Here is a 12059-nt window from a genome sequence, read left to right on the forward strand (position 1 = left end):
ACCTATAGAAAGGATAGTCAGGTCACTGTGAATGAAATGATTTTTTGGATAAACACATACATGAAAACTTCAGCCAAGCTAGGACCTCCAATGAATGACCTCCCAAACCTCCTGCAACAAAGGCACATAGGCTATATACAAATTGCCCATATGAACATCAGGTGTTTTATGTATTTGGCGATTCTGATTGTCCATGACTTTTACGTTTAAAATTGTTTTATTGGAAAATTTCTGGTTAATAAAGCCAAATCCCTCTAGCTATGGATATGAATATTTTGGCTTTGTTATGACATCATCAGCATAGTATAAGCAGAGTGTTTGACTAAGCATAAGAAACATAGGGCTGTTATACCCAGCTGATTTCCATTATCATTAGGGTGACTGCAATATATCCCAACTAACAAATTAAAGCCAAGAGTGAGAAGGTCACACTGAAAAAACAGTCAGTAAAAACTAAATGAAAACTCCAGCCAAGCTAGAACTTCCAATGAGTGACCTCCCAAACCTCCTGTAACAGAGGCACATGGGATATATGCAAATGACCCTTATGAACATCAGGTGTTTCAGCTATATGACGATTCTGATTGCACATGACTTTTCAAACGTAAAAGTCATGGGCAATCAGAATCGCCATAAAAGTCATGGGCAATCAGAATCGCCATATAGCTGAAACACCTGATGTTCATAAGGGTCATTTGTATATATCCCATGTACCTCTGTTACAGGAGGTTTGGGAGGTCACTCATTAAAAGTTCTAGCTTCGCTGGAATTTTCATTTAGTTTTTACTGATTGGTTTTTCAGTGTGACCTTCTCACTCTTGGTTTTAATTTGATAAACACCTACATGGAAAAAATGTCCTGTAAGTGGAAATTTGTAGAGCATCCAAGCCTTCTTTTGGGTACACGTGTTCAGACAGGATGGTGTGCATTTGTCTAGATCAGGAAAGAGAATTTTTGCAGCAGATATTTTGCAATATTTGACAAACACTAGCCAGGATTTTTGCCAGGTCAAAAATGTAACAGTTCACAGATAGCAACATTTGATGCATCTCTGATGGTTGTTAATGCTAGGAGCATTAATAATAAAATATTTTTTTATTAGAAAATTTGTTACATTCCCACAAGATTGATGTTGTTATAGTTTGTGAAACATGGTTAAAGTACAATGACTGTAAACTAGTTCTGTCAGGGTATAAATGTTTTTACTGTAACAGGCATTCAAACAAAAAATCAGGTGGAGGTGTTATGATAAGGATTAAAGATAGCTATGAGACCTGTGATTATTACATGTTCAGTGATAACACCAACACTACAGACTGTGTAACTGTGACAATAAAGACATCCCTGGAACATATAACAATTGTTGGAGTGTATAGACCACCAAAGTCAAGTGCAGATGACCTAGAGAAATTCATACATTTCTTACATGAAACACAGAAGGGAAGAATAATATTAGCTGGGGACTTAAATTTACCAGAAACAGACTGGAATAATATTGATTCAACAACGTTAGTAAAGAAATTATTCACAGAGTATATTCAGGAACAACAAATGCTTCAGATTGTAAAAAAACCTACCAGGGGACGGAATATACTAGATATTGTTTGTGTTCTCAAAGAAATTACTGTAACTTCAAGTCAAGTTTTACCACCATTGATGTGCAGTGATCATGGGGTCATAATGGTTAATTTGTTGCTAGATAAACCTGCCAAACTGAAATCTAAGCCAATGCACAGAAGGTTAATTACAGATTATAGGAAAGCAAAAAAGTTACTATATAAAACTAACTGGAGTGAGATGTTCAGTGGAAAAACTGCAGATGGAATGTGGAAAGTTTTGAAAGAGAAATTGTTTGAGTGCAAAAAGTAAAAAAATGTTTAACATCAGGATCTAGGCACGCAACATCAGGGTGGTATATTTCCATAAGAACAAGATACCTGATTAAGGTGAGAGACAAAAAATATAAGAAATGGAAGAGAGGTTGAACTACAACTTTGAAAAATGAAATAAACGAGCTGGACAAACAGATTAAGCATAGTGTTAGACAAGATCAAGAAAAATTTGAAGAAAATTTGTATAAAGATATTGAGCATAATAGGAAACCTTTTTATAGATACATAAACTGTGTGCAAATTCTAAAATTTATTCTCAGACACAACAGATTATAGATGTATTTACAAAATCTTATGCAAAACAGTTTGGTTCCACAAAAGGGGTGGTAAGTTGTTCTAGTGACATCCAGGTAACGCCAGATACTGGAATCAAATTAGATTATATTGCAAAAGAACTGTGCAAACTGGATCCAAACAAAGCACAGGGAGGAGACAGAATAAGTAACAATGACATGAGACCACTTCAGCAAGAACTTACACTGCCATTACATCTGTTATTCACTAGGTCATATAAATATGGGGAGATTCCTCAAGATTGGAGACATGCACTTATTAAACCTGCCTTTAAGGGAAAGGGGAGTAGGACAAACCCAGAATCATACAGACCCTTAAGTTTACTTTCATGTTATGGAAAAATAATGTAGAAGGTAATACTGGATAAGTTATTGTCAGAACTGGCTAGGTTGGGACTTGGAAACATATATCAGCATGCATATGTTGAAAATAGATCTATTACCACCTGTAACATGATGTTCTATAACAATATAATAGCAGTTATGAATGAAAAAATGTGCTGTGATGTGATTTATATAGATTTAACTTCAGTATTTGACAGGGTCATGCACAAAACACTGATCAATAAATCAGTACAACTAGGTATTGGTGTACTGTTGATAAGATGGATAGCTGCATGGCTTACAAATAGGACATGACAAGTATCACACACCAACTCGACAGGTGAAATCCTTGGTTACAGTCAAGGTGTCCCACAAGGCTCTGTACTAGGACCTTACTTGTTTAGATTATATCTTTCAGACGTTACTTTTTCATCTGAGGTGTTCTACAGTCTATATGCTGATGACCTGAAATTGGGTAAACTGATTACAAGCGTTACAGATAAGACATGTCTGCAAAATAATTTGTCTAAATTGACTGTTTGGGTACAAGAGAATCATATGTTGCTAAATACATCAAAAACTAAGCATATAAGATTTGGGAGGCATAAGCTGAAAGGTGAATATTTAATACAGCACACAGTGATTGAAATTGTAGACTCATTTAAGGACCTGGGTAGATTCAGCTATGAGTTTTTCTAATCATATCAACCAATTGGCTAATGATAATTATAGAACAGGTTGTATAAAAAATGTATAAAGTCTAGAAAATCAAACATAATGAAGTCATTGTTTGTTAGTTACATTAGACCCAAACATAAGTATGGAATGACAATATGGAAACTCTATAGGAAAATACGCATGAATAAACTGGAAAGAGGACACCAGAAATATACTAAGGGCATCCATAGATGTGAAAATCTAAGTTATTATGAAAGACTAAAATATCTGAACTTGTACAGTGTCGCTTACAGATATTTAAGAGGAGATCTTATTCAGGTATATAGGGCATTTAGGGACACCTACCTCTGGGAATGTTTGGGGTTATCAAAAAGTACTAGAAAATCATCAGACAACCTATGTAAAAGATTCTATAGGAATGAGAAGTGTACTAATTGGTTCTCTGACAGAGTAGCTGATGCTAGGAACAGACTATCAAATTACATTAAAGCAAGTACTAATTTAGATAGTTTTAAAAAGAGCCTGGACATTTATTACAGGAACATTTGTTTTGGCATATTGGCAAGCTAGAAGGGCTTTAATGCCTGTGCTTGAAACATTTGTATGTATATAAGTAAAGATATTTCCTTTTATTATGTGGTGTAAGCAAATGCATTTCCCACCATGGTAGAAATTTCCTCCCATGTTCCATATATATATATGTATAGGCAGACATCCTGTCTGGTGGACCCCAGACATAAACAAGCTATACAATAGAAGGAGGAAGCTACTACATGATAGAGCAAAATCCCAAAAAGGGAAGGCATCTCTGATCAGTATTAGCAAAAAACTACAGGCACTCATAAAATCGTCTAAGGCCAGCTTCAAGAGAAAGATTGCACAGGACACTAAGGATAATCACAAGGCTTTCTTTAGTTATGTTAGGAACCTGGGTGGGAATTCCCAGATATGCTCAGAATTAGTCCAAAATGACAAAAAATACACCGAACCCACAGACATTGCCAACATCCTAGCTGAAAGGTTCAGCGCAAACTTCTCCCCACCCTCCCCACCAAAAGGGCAAATATATATCCCAGCAGAGTGCTACCCCCCTGACATCTCAGATGCTCAGGTAAGAGCCGCCCTCTCCAAAGCAAAACACACAGCATCAATGGGACCAGACGGTGTCCCGGGCTGCGTCCTACATGAACTCCAAGAAGAGCTAAACCCAAACCTAAAACTACTGTTCAATCTCAGCCTTACCACAGGATATGTTCCCAAAGAGTGGCGTACAGCAACAGTGGTCCCTCTCCACAAAGGTGGTGCCTCAACGGATCCTGGAGACTATCGCCCCATAAGCCTGACTAGCTTGGTCTGCAAAGCTATGGAAAGGATCATCATGGACCTCATAAATAAAGATATTGGAGACCTACAGACACTGGATCCCACCCAGTTCGGCTTTGTTAAGGGCAGATCCTGCCTCTTAAACCTGGTTGATTTCTTTGAAACAGTCACCAAGGCCATTGACGAGGGGAAGATGGTCCACACAGCCTACCTGGACCTCACAAAAGCCTTCGATACAATACCCCACTTGGGCATTATAGATAAGCTTACCAGCTTAAATATAAACCCCTATGTCACTAGATGGGTTGCAAACTGGCTCAAGGACAGAACCCACATGGTTAGAATTGCTGGAGTCATGTCAGACTCCAAACCAGTTACAAGTGGCATCCCACAAGGCTCAGTCCTGGGACCTTTCTTGTTCGGTATATATTTCTTGGAGGTACAGGCCAACACGGAAGGACTGTGGCTGACCAAGTTCGCAGATGACTGCAAACTGGGCACCATAATAGACTCTCCAGCCGACACAAGCATCCGCCAAAAGGGCCTCATAGAAACAGGTAACTGGTGCCAGAGCCATGGCCTCAAGCTAAATGCCAAAATGTGTATAGTCATCCCCTTTAGCAAAAACAAAGTGCCCACAAATTACCACATAGGTGGCAATCCATTAAGTACAGAAGAAGTAATTAGGGACCTGGGGACCCAAGCTGATAGCAATCTCTCATTTGACAACCATGTGGCCAAAGTGGTTAGAAAAACATTTTATATAGCCCACCTAATCATGAAGGGATTCACATCTAGATCAGGGGAGGTCATCATGCCTCTTTACTCATCCCTCATCAGGCCCATAATTGAGTACAATGCCCCTTTTGGGATGTACCTTACCAGACACCTGCAGCAACTGGAAAGACCCCAAAAGTACCTCACCAAGAGGATCAAAGGGCTCAAACAGATGCCATATGCTGCCCGGTTAAAGAAACTACAGCTCTACTCATGGCATACCGCCTGCTCAGAGGCGATCTGTGCCTGACGTATAAAGCCATGTCCAACCCGGAATTAATGGACATGCTACACCTCTGAAAATCCAAATCCCATCGAACTACACGCTCAAGAGACTTGAACCTCAGCACTGAAATAAATAGGACATGCTGGAGGGACAGATTCATAACCCAGAGGCTCCCTTCACTCTGGAATAAAATCCCAGTCTAGGTTAGGCAGAGTCCCTCATTGACTCTCTTCAAGAGGAATCTTAATGAGTGAATGGGAGATCGTAGGTTTACCCCGGGTATCACTTCTGTGTCACTGTTAGACAGAGGCACAGTATACTAACCTCGAAAAAGGGCATAGCAAAATTAATTTAAAATGGGTGGCGAAAGCCAAACACACTCTGGCTAGGCTTATAAATGCCCTAGGGCAGATAGCCTAGTATGAATCTATGAACCTATGATAAATAAACAGAGATCTCTCAGGGTAAGGTACCTGCTATGTCCCCAAACTAAAAATGTCAATATCAAGGTTCAGGTACTCCACAACTATCGAAGCCAACCATCAAGCAAAAAAAAGAATCAAAAAAATCAAATATTTTCTACTTGAACAGCAAAAAACTTTATTCCATGGGTTGTTAGCACTTTCGCGTCTACTCTGGATGCTTCTTCAGACTTTAATAAAACACTTCATCACTTTTGTATTTAAATACAAATCAATTAAACAGTTAACCAATGAAAGCCTTTGTGTGAAAACATAACTATAAAAAGTCAGAAACTTCTAAATAGACATAAAGTCAGAAACTTACATTGTGAAAATTAAAAATTCAAAAATCAACATTGACACTAAAATGAATATAGTAATAGATTATAGTAATAGATTCATTTTAGTGTCAATGTTGATTTTTTTTGCTGTTCAAGTAGAAAATATTTGATTTTTTTGATATTTTTTTGCTTGATGGTTGGCTTCGATAGTTGTGGAGTACCTGCACCTTGATATTGACTATGAACCTATGAACCTATATATATATATATATATATATATATCTATATATATATATATATATATATATATATATATATATATATATATGTATATATATATATATATATATATATATATCAGGATCTACCTGACAACACCGACATGATAAACCACCAACAACGAAATCAACGACACCACAAAACCGAAAGTTCAGAAACACGAAATGTCACATACCTGACAAACCACAATCCCGACACTCAACAAACAAAACAAATTCCCTGTCCAAAAAGTACACACACAACACAAGCACACCAAAAACCTTACAAACCTACACTGAACCTTACATACACAACTATCTATGCACTAACCTTAACCCAAACCCTAACCCTAAGGTCCGTCACTATCGCACACTCACCTAACCCGCGCCCTAACCCTAACTCACTTAACCCACCCCTATCCCTAACATCTGTCACTATTGCACACTCACCTGACCCGTGCCCTAACCCTAACTCACTTAACCCGCCCTTAACCCTACAGACCATTGCTATCGCACACTTACCTTACCCACACCCTGACCCTAACGTCCATCCCTATCCACACTTACCTTTACATGTCGGTGTTCTCAGCATCGGGACTCTCAATTGTCGGTCTTCTCCATTGTCGATCTTCCAGTGTCGGTGTTCTCGTCGTCAGCATTTCGAGATTTCGGCATTTTCAGGTACACCCATATATCATTAAGTACAGATTTGTTACTCTGCTAGTTAATCTAACCATAGAATATTTCACAAGTTACCGTTAGACTTTTATGTATCATAGCTATCTGTCAATTTCATTCTTCCCAAATGCCTTGTTAATAGCTTTAAAGTTAGACTGCAAAACAATTTTTTAGATACATCTTGATTCCTAGATTCTAGAATAGCAAGTATCTACAGGCTATACTATAGACAGGTGATCTGAACAACTTAACTCAGGTTCTGATGAGCAACTTTTGATCTTATATTTATCTTGCATCAAAGCAACATTTAAAATGTCCTGCCTCACTCAGTAACTGCATAAAATTGTTTAAACCAGCTTCTGTTATGCCATCGTTGATACTGGTATATTTCAGTTCACAGTTCACTCTTGGAATATCAAAATATCCTACTATCATTGCATAGTTATTATGAATTCAGCCTTTGAGCATGTCTCAGAATTCTTAACTGTTGTACAGCTTTGGCTTGGACGTCTGTAAAAAAAGACAACTTTTATCTCTCTCCTCTTTTATGCTGGCAACTATAAGCTCATTGTCACCATTACCATTAATTAATGCTTTATGAGGTCAAATGGTTCCCTATATATGGTGAACCTTCATCGTCTCTTGTAATTCTCCTGTTCATCTGGTGACATTTAATTCTGCTGATCCCAATGATCTGCTTCCTTCACTGAAGTGAGTTTCAGTGATCAATATGATATCATATTTCTTCCAAGCAATTCTTATTTCTAATCTCTTAAATTTATTTCTGAAATGCCATTTGCCATGAAACACTTCAGAGTATCCCTGTTACTAATAACTCTCACTTTTCATCGTTTTTTTAACTAAAAAAGACTCTCCTGACAGTTACTATAGAGCCAAACAATTGATTACCCTGGTATTAGTTGCACAACATCTTTAAAGAATTACTTATCCTTACACATTACATCTTCCCAAATCATAATTTTCTTTCTACATGGTTTAAATGCTCTCTACTTAGATAATTTGTAAAGGTTCTGGCAGTTGTTATTAAATCTCCCTTATGTCTAGGTAATGGAAAAATATCACAAAGAAGGATGGAGAGTCCCATGCTGTTGCTAAGAGTGATGATGTTTTAATATCAGACAACAAATAGTCCTTAACAGTCTGCTAGCAAAACCAAGACTACATCATAAATGTATCACTTATAACAGTTTTTTTAATACGCTATTAATATTATTCAATATGATACAGTCAATCTATTGACAGACATTTCCTCAATCGCTGATAGATTGAAGAAATTCTGCAGAAAAACCTTTTGACAAGTTCACGCAAAAATATTTTTGGCATTGTCATATATTTAAATGTCATTATCTTGCAAAACTGCTGTTCTCACATAAATTAGACATATATGAAAACTGTATTTATGGGTAAGACATACCTATATTTATTAAGAAACAGGAAATTTAACAACTTAATTATATCTCTGCAGTACATGGTAATGTGTTAGTAGCCTTGTGAGATTGTATATTTGATTCTTGTGACTTGCTATTGTGAACATAGACTACAGTGTTTATTTTCTACGTTTGTTCCTTATATATTTATATGTGTATATAAATATATATATATATATATATATATATATATATATATATATATATATAGTCGCTTGCTATTTTTTCCAGTCATTTATGACTGACTGATACTGTTGCATAAAAAAGTCACCTTTCCTCTCCCCTTTACACCCACCAGTAGCTTTTAGGAGTAAAAGTGGACAATAATCTCAAATTTGATCTGCATATCAATAAAACTATAAAAACCATTAATAAGAAGCTTAGCTCATTATATAGAAGCAAACCATTTCTAACTCCATTAGCTAGGACTGCAATCGCCCGCTCACACCTACTTTCTACCCTCTATATGCCTCCCTCATACTCTCCAATTTGAGCAAAGCTAAACTTAATAAGTTCTCTCACTGTTACAACCATATTGCCAGATTTGCTATAGGCTCAACCTATAGGACAAATTATTGTCAAATACTCAGTCTTCTCGGGTGGCTAGAACTGCCTAGTCTACTTCTGTTCAATCAGCTTATAGTAGCATACAAAATTCTGTACCACCCTGAAAATACTCTGGCACTCAAAAATATCATAAAGCCATACAATTCAAGGCAACTACGATCATTCAATAAACTGTTGGTTCAAACTCACAAAGCCATTAACTCAGCCTGTGACTCCCTGTTTGCCAGTGCTGTTGGTAAAACTTGAAATTCACTTCCATATAACCTTACCCTTGAACGTTCTTTAAGTCTCTTCAAAAAAGGCTTCAAACAGTATTTTAAAGAGCACTGGATTTGTCCCTGTACTAACCCTGATTAATTACTACTTATTCAATGCCTTATTTAAATTAATATTGTACAAATCTCTTGCTCATAATAGCTTGCTGCAACCTGTTGTTTTTGTATACTATTACACACTGTGTATATTATGAGTACCTACTAGAGGGCTTTGTAAATATGTTTGACTCATATCTGTTATGTTCTGTCTGTGTTATCTGGAGCTTTTCTCACCGGGTCTCTGCTGAAAATGGACATATATCCAGTTGGACTATCCTGGTCAACAAATGTAAAATAAATAAATAAATATAATAAATAGGAAAGTAGGTTTGAGGAGGGTGGCCTATTTAAGAATGTAACTTCTGAGGCCCCTCATATTAAGGGATGAAGGGGTTTCTCATTTCAATGCAATGTAAGGTCTCATTACTACAGATAATTGAAAGGGTCACAGCATTTGGGGGGTATGGGGGTGATACATTTTGATAGGGTAACAGGCCAGGATCATTGCCTCTACTGAGAGTTCTAAAGTTCTGCCCAGTACCTTGGATTAAAGTAGAGTTATGTATCTCCATAAGCTTTTAAGTGGAAGGCATCTCAGAATGTATGGTAGTGATCTGCTGGGACATGGAACACTGCTGGTAGGAAGTGTCCATGTCTCAGCCTTTATCAAGAAAATTATCCTTGGTAGACTACTTTTAACAGATAAAACAGTCATCTAGGACTGTTGGCTAGGAGTCAAAACTGATGTATTTTCTTCAGAGAGACCCTTGTCAGATTTCCCCCGATTCTTTTGACATGATCCAGAATCAGTTATTCACCTTTGAGTATGTTAAGGTGAGATGGTAGTAAGTAAACTTCTGATACCCTTTCTTTGTAGTCTCTTCTACTGTTAAATAACTGCCCATGAATGACAGCTTGGTAGGTGCAAATGGTAGGTTGTGTGGTGGTAGGTATGTAGGCATCTCCAGAAATCAGAACTCAGTAAATTATAAGCCTGTTTGAGGAATTCATAGGAGGCAGACATGCTCACTGAATTATTTTCTGTGTCGAAAAGTTGCTCCACCCCATGTAGTCCTGCTGTCTCCCATTGTCTCCAGTAGAGTGGTTTGCCATCAGTTTTCAAGCTGGGGTTCCCCCATATCCCCAGATCAGGATTTAACTCACTATAAGTTCATATCAGGATATAAGGAGATAAGCTTATTGAGTGCTTTGTTAGTAAGTGGTAGTGTATACCATCAGGGCAAATGCAGCAGAAAGGGATTCCATGTAGCATAGTAGGTCTATGTGTGATGTACTGCTTGCTAGTCTTGCTTCTTTATGAGTCCAGATGGGCATTGCCTGAACTGGTAATGCAAATTGGGGGAGACGTGTCATGGCTGTTGTTATTCAGCCTGCATCCAGAAGCCTGGCTCTGCCATTTTGGCAAGGTCATGTCAGAATGCTTGGGGATATGGTAATGCTTGCAATTCCACAGAATCTTAATCATACACCTCATCTCCTTGATTATCCATGTGGGTGATATGGGGACTTGTAGGTGCCTTCGGATATAGAGACATTTTGGGCAGAACAACATTTGAAGAGCCATGATTCTGCCCCACTGTAATATGTGGAGGTGACACTAGGAGTGAGTTGAGAGAAAGAAGTACTGCCATAGGAGTTTGAGACTGATGTTGAACATAGTAAAGATATATATCTCTTTCTAGGATTTTGCCTAAGTACTATGAATATGATGTGGACCAGGTGATGGGGGAGGGTCATGCACCTTCAGTTAACACTTCAGCCATTGCACTGGCTGGAAGGAGATCAGTTTTCTCCAGGTTAACTTTGAGGCCTGAGGTAGTATAAAACATTGACAGCATGTGAAAGATAAGGGATATCCTCTGCAGGATCCTCCATTAAGATTAGACAGTCATCTCCAAAGAAACAAATGCATGTTTCAATTCCCATTGAGTGCTATCTGTGTAAGGATGGGTTATGTCTGATGAAGTGGGCCAAAGGTTCAATGTCTAATAAGAAAATATTTGGTGACAATGGCCACCTTTGTCATATATCTCTTTCCAGTGGGACTCTTGCTGGGGGCACTGTATAGAGATTCTGCTGCTTGGATAACTTTTGTAGAAACACCAAAGGTGTGCAGAGCCTTCCATAAATAAAGGCAGTTAATAATATCAAAGGCTCTTCTAAATAAAACAAGACTGCTACTGCTATGTTGTTATATTGTGCTATTGCTTGAAGGTACAATAGTAAGGTATGTATTTGTTCTGTACTAGAGAGTCCTTTGACAAAATCTGCTTGATTGGCATGAGCTTTGGAAGGTAGGACATTATTTAATCTATTTGCAAGGATCTTATAATATAATTTGTGCTCCACCTTAATCAGTGAGAATGGTCTGCAGTTACTTATGCAAGTGGGGCCTTTTCTTGTTTTTTATAGGACTATTATATGGTATTCCCACATGGAAAGATGCATTTGACCAGATTCTAAAATATTGTTTAAGTGACCAGGAGAGCTTTGATGAGTTTCTCTAGTATTTTGTAGAG

The sequence above is a fragment of the Protopterus annectens genome, chromosome 2.part1 (assembly GCF_019279795.1).
Source record: "Protopterus annectens isolate FY-2018-M chromosome 2.part1, PAN1.0, whole genome shotgun sequence".
Taxonomy (NCBI): domain Eukaryota; kingdom Metazoa; phylum Chordata; order Ceratodontiformes; family Protopteridae; genus Protopterus; species Protopterus annectens.